At 38.1% G+C, this 6,128-nt stretch overlaps 1 long non-coding RNA gene across 1 annotated transcript; it reads right to left on the bottom strand.

Annotated features, from left to right (window-relative positions):
• Positions 1 to 540: 540 nt before the first annotated feature.
• Positions 541 to 5,162, bottom strand: LOC147032052 (uncharacterized). Its single transcript, XR_015055022.1, has 3 exons — positions 4,829 to 5,162; positions 4,057 to 4,162; positions 541 to 3,319 (listed from the first exon to the last, which is right to left on the bottom strand). It is a non-coding gene; the product is annotated as an uncharacterized LOC147032052 (long non-coding RNA).
• Positions 5,163 to 6,128: the final 966 nt, after the last annotated feature.

Raw genomic sequence — 6,128 nt, forward strand, 5'->3', positions numbered from 1 at the left:
AAGTGGGTTTTGATGAGGTGTAAGAAGCCGACGTTTCATAACTTCTGCAATCACACGGAGAACAGTTAACCAATGAAGATCTGCAGCAACTTGAGATTATGAGAAAAAAGCAACTCGAGATGATGATAGATGATGCTATTCAATTGTTTGTTTTAAATTATTTTTAACTTATACTCCATATATAAACAAGAGGGGGAGCACTCGGTAGAGTGCAAAACCTCCACCGCCAATACTGCTGGGTCACTTAAGTGAACCCGATATCCTATTCATTGTAGGTCAAAATGGATCAGACTCTACTGAACCACGATGGAATAAACTAAACTAGATCGACGCGCATGGAGAAATGCCAAAAAAATAAAATCGAAATTTTTTTGAAAAAAAAGTTGCAAAATTTGTTTTTTATTTCTCCAACTAATTTTTTTTTGGGGGGGGGGTTGAAAATCACTTAAAACATGTAGAGATGCAAAAAAAAAAAATTCAAATATTTTTCAAATAAAATCGAATTTTTTTTGAAAAAAGTTGCAAAATTTTGTTTTTTTTCTCTAACAAATTTTTTTTGGGGGGTTGGAAATCACTTAAAACATGTAGAAATGCAAAAACAAAAATTCAAATATTTTTTCAAAATGGCCGCCATAGTGGCCATATTGGACTTTGGACCAAGTCCAACATCTAATGGCATGATCCTTGGACCATTACATACCTAATCCCCCCACCAAGTTTCATCGAAATCCGTCCAGGAGTTTTTCTGTAATACTGTTCACAAACAGACAGGGGTGAAAACAGTAACCTCCGATCTTCGATGGCGGAGGTTAATAATGTCCTTTGTCTGACAAAAAAAAAATTCCTGGAACCTAACTCCCCCCCACCCCCCCCTCTACCCATTTACATTAATTATTATGGGGAAATTGAATTTGCTTAAAGCCGTTTCAGTAAAAGTCACAATTTTCAAGAAAGTAACTATAACGTTAAACAAGAATTGACTGTATTTTTAATATTAAATAGGCAAAGCCTAAAAACTAATGAAACAGTGGGGTAGATAGGCTCTTCTTCTTCATTTTGATTCCGGTATCGGCTCAAGCATGCATTAAATGCAATTTTTTTTTAATCTCCCAAACATTCATTGGGACCGGTAGGGGACATGTATTGCAAAGCAATTGTCGCTCTTGCTATTCTGGAATCCTGTAGAAGGACACAGAAGGAGCACACAAAATTATACATAGTAATACTTCTAAAAGCAATAAAAAATACACAGGAGTGCACAAACAACAACAACAACAACAACAACAACAACAATAACAAACAACTACATGTTATAAAAGATCCCTTTTCCACTTGTTATTCACTTCATTTTGCATCCTCAGTGTGATTCACATAAAGGACATCCAATATGTTTGTGAAGTGCAACATGCTGTCTTTTGACTAGACCTGTCAGCGATGTGACAGGAAGAGGCATGCCTGGATTAAAAGAAAGAGTAAAGTTTCATAATCCCAGTTGAGGAGGCAACACTATAAATGGACTGCGCGACTCTAAAAACGCTTTCACATCGTATCACCGTGTAGATCCTTAAACTCGGGACTAAATGACAATCAAAAGAGAGAATTATGGTTAAAATGCAGAAATTAATTATTGAGATAATGAAGGTTTCATAACTCCGCCCTCCTATCCACCTACTATATCACCGAAATAACTACTCGGAGTATATAGCAAGCTGTACTCTTCAGTCCTTCACAGTCTGGTGCAGGTGTGTCCACATCCCTTTGGTAATAATGTACACAGGCTCCTCAGTGAGCTATAACATTTCAAAATTTATTGTATATTTGTCAGTATAAGTCTGAATGAAAGGAGTCTGTAAATTGGCATTCATCTTATCAAAAATTATCTTATCTCGAGTCCATTGTGTTCAAAACAAAGTATAAAACATTCAAAACTTCAATGTTCTGTTTCACCCGATGCTACCTGCAGATTCAGCAATTGGGCTGAACACAGGTGTAATCGCAAATGCTTTCACTGATGTGCAAATTTATTTGATATATCATGTTTTCAAAGTGATTATTTGTTCACAAGGTGTGCTGTGCTCCCCCCCTCCACCCCAGCCTTTCTCACACAATGTTACTTAAAGCATTGACATACATAAATGCAGAAATATATACAATAAGAGAGGATGGTTAATCCTTTTGATTGTTCCGTTCTTTGTGAAGTTGATACTTTTGATAGGGCATGTGGGAGAGTCAACACAAACTGATCTGCCCGCATTTCCAGTGATGATCTACAAGAATATTAAAGGCCCTCACTGTTGGGGCTCTGACTACGTGTTGTGGAAGACTGATTGCAATCAGTGATGATCTCCTGACTGAAGATGAAATGCAGACTACAATCGTCAAATGGCGCTTGACTTTAAACGTGGGCATGAATCCCTTGGACATACCGTACACCTGGATTAGGAGCACAGGCAGATGCGACAGACGCAAACTGTTGCCAAGGTGGAGGCATTAATCATGCATGAATGCCATATAAACAAAGCAAGTGCAGGATATTTCACCCTTATGTCGACATTGAGAGGAGGTTGCTATACCTCATTGTCATTCTGAGAAGATAAAAATAACTGAACCACCCAGAAGCCAGCCGTGCTGTTCGAAAGCCCAAGGGGCTTGGCTCTGAGCTCCTGCCTGGTAACCCTTGGAGACCAATCAGTTTTTAATGTTCTGGAAAGGTATTCAGCAATCTTTCAATGGAAGGACAACTGGCAGGTAACAAATGCCCTAACCGTTGAGGAAGTTTCTATTCCTGCAATGCCACAAAATAATTTTGTTATGAAAAGAGATCTGAATTTGTATTTCTTCCAGAATCTTTGGCACATTATTTCTTCAACAGCTCCATTACAGAATTGATGAGATCTTGTGAATATGCTGTGTGCTTTGAAGTGAGATCAAGCAATAAAGAGGCCTTTTCTGAACAATAACTTATTGTTTGCCTGGCTTGATCATCAAAACAATGAAGAAAATGCATTGCAAACCCAACGGCAGAATTTAAACCCAAATGTAGGATGTGCCTTTATGAGATGCCCAAAAGCAACTGAAGGAAACCACAACATCGAATAGCTTTCTATGAAGAAATCCTACTTTTACCAAAACAACAAAAAATATTCCATGCACGTGACAGCCCAATGAACTGAACAACACAATAACATCTGAAAATTACTTAATATTGACAAGTGTTGCCATTTAATTTACTCTCTTGAGTAAAGAAGAGGAGAGTGAAGATGGTCATAAGGCAGGGGACTTTCACACAAAGAGTAGTTGATGCATGGAAATGGCCTCCCTGGAAAGGTAGTGACAGCAGAAACAGTAGATAAGTTTAAATTATAATTAGATAGGTACCTGGAAGTTATGGAGATAGAGGGGTATGGGGATGTGGATAAGACTTTTAGGTCGTTTGAGCATTGATGGGTGATTGTGTACGGAGTGCTGTTTGTAGGGATCTTGTCAAGGGGGGTTGTGTGATTGATTTTGTGTGTTTTTAACCAAGCCCTTACCCCCTCCCCTGAGGGGAAGAAGAAGAAAAAAATAATTATTAAAAAAATACAAAAACTTAAAATAAACAATAAATTAAAAAAACAAACACAAACACACAAAAACATAATAAATAAATAAATTTTGCATTTTCTTCTTTGGATCTTGTGTTGATAAAATAGTATGGTGTTGATGTCGCACAGGTATGATGGGCTGAATGGCCTCCACCTGTGTCTGATTTCCTTGTATTTATATCACAAAGGAATTAGAACAAATATGGTCTCTGAACACGCACACACGCGCGCACGCACGCACGCACACACACACAGTGTTCAAAACATGAGTGTTGTATTGCTTAGCACCATAGGTCTGCTGGCTTTGGCTCATTATAAACTTGCAGGTATGCAATTATTAGTTTCATTAATGTGACATTGTTGTTTCAGAATTCTGTCCATTGTTTCAGAATGATGTTGCTAAAATGGAGCATCGAGATGTCATTAAATTTTTAAGCAAAGAAGGTGCCAGTTCCAAAAATAACGCACGCACAATGCTTGTGTGCCGTGAGGGTGTGCTCTTGTATTCAACACAGTAGTCAAATGGCAGTTGACTTCATACATGGTTTGAATCCATTGAAGATACACCTCGATCAGAACTGCAGGCAGATGTGACAGACACACAAATGGTTGCCCAGGTGGAGGCATTAATCATGCATGAATGTCATATAAATGCTACTAAAATCTTGCTCGTCTGGTAACTGAGAAGGAAATGCAGCTTCAGCACTGAGATCCTGAAACCAAATTGGAATCCATGCAGAGTGGCGTAATGATTGAGAGTGCCTGCTCTGAGGCAGGACGTTGGGGGTTCTGAACCAGACCCTGGCTGCGTCATACCAAAGACTTTTTAAAAAGGGACATGCTGCCTGCTTGCTTTATGCTCAGAATTTAAAAGGATAAAACATATGGACAAAAAACCATAAGTTGGCAACCATTGAACAGGCATTATGGGCCGAATGGCTTCCTCTTCAATTGAAATTCCAATGATAATTGGAAACTCAAGTTATGATAAATGAAGCACAGCTTGCAAGATCTGATGATTGACGAAATTCCTCACAAAATTGCAATCACAAGGGAATATTATGTCAACTTTATACAAAAAAAATGGGGAAGGCCATCAAAGAAAAATTGCCAAATGATATTGAAACAATGGTGTGCTCCTACTCAAAACAATGCAGCTGTGCAAAGACAAACACGAGTAACCGTGGGTTTGAGCAGCTGCTTCACCATCACACACCACAGACACGCCCCTCGGTGACTATTACCTGTTTCGACATTTGAAGTCACACCTGTGTGGCTGCCGATGACAAGGAAGTGACTGAAGCAACTGAGACACTGCAAAAGAGAGATAGAGAGCAATCTGAAAACTTGTATTTTACTTGCCATCGACAGTTTGAAGGACAAATGGAGTAAGAAGTGCATTGAAGTCAAGGGGCCAATATATTGAAAAATAAAAAAGTCATGTCTGACTATTGTGAGTATCTAATTCTGAGAAATTTTTCAATGCCCTCATACTATATTTGTGACATTTTGTTTTGCCTGTAGATGCAGCTTTTGTGGAAGCCTATCCCAGTTTTTTAAGATGCTGATCAGTAAGATGTGAATTCACAAAACAAGCTTGCATAAACCTTCGAAACTTCTCGCTCATGACTTTACTCTGGTAATGTGGACTCAAAATCGGTAAATCGAAAAATTTGTGAGTTAAACTCATTTCCATTAATGCGAATTTATAATATATACATATATATTTACATATATATATATATATATATATATATATATATATATATATATATATATATATATATATTTGTAGTTTCATTTCGGGTTACATGAAAATATTGGTTGCCCACCTCTGATTGATGCCAACACAAACATGTACAATGGCACCAGCTTTCAGGCAATGCATCTGCATCAGGAGAAGGGATGCAAGAGAAGATGCTATGGAACAATAGACCACTTACTACTAAACAATGCCATACTCAAAAGCTGCAAAACAAGAAGAACCAAATTGTCCACAGCCTGGATAGACGAAATAAAAAAGAAGCTTTTGATAGTGTCCCATGTTCATGGATGATAAAGTGCATGCAAATCTACAAGAAAAATCCCCAAATAATCAATCTGATTGAGAAACCCATGGATCTAAGGAATACCATGCTAATCCTGCAGCACTCGGAAGGAAAGATTGAAATACCAGGTGTGAAGATATGATGCGGGATCTTTCAAGGAAAGAGCCTTTCCCCCTCCTGTTTTGCCTGGCTCTGGATCCACTAAGTAACCTCATTAATGAGCAAGGACACCGATACACCTTAACAACCAATAGCATAACGTCCAAAAAACACAACAAAGGTGACACATCTACTGCATATGGATGTTAAAACTCTTTCCACCGAACGACAAAAAAAAATCAGAACTGAAACTCGTGAAAAGGGACTGTGACAACATCCAAATGGAATTTGGCCTAGATAAGTGTGTCAAGTGCACATTGGTGTAAGTTAGTCCAACAAAAACGGACAACATAAAAGAAAAATCGACCTTGATACAACAATATAGGAGATAGACAAC

Source organism: Eptatretus burgeri, chromosome 2 (genome assembly GCF_056783735.1).
Source record: "Eptatretus burgeri isolate ZD-2024b chromosome 2, Ebu_testis_v1, whole genome shotgun sequence".
Taxonomy (NCBI): Eukaryota; Metazoa; Chordata; class Myxini; order Myxiniformes; family Myxinidae; genus Eptatretus; species Eptatretus burgeri.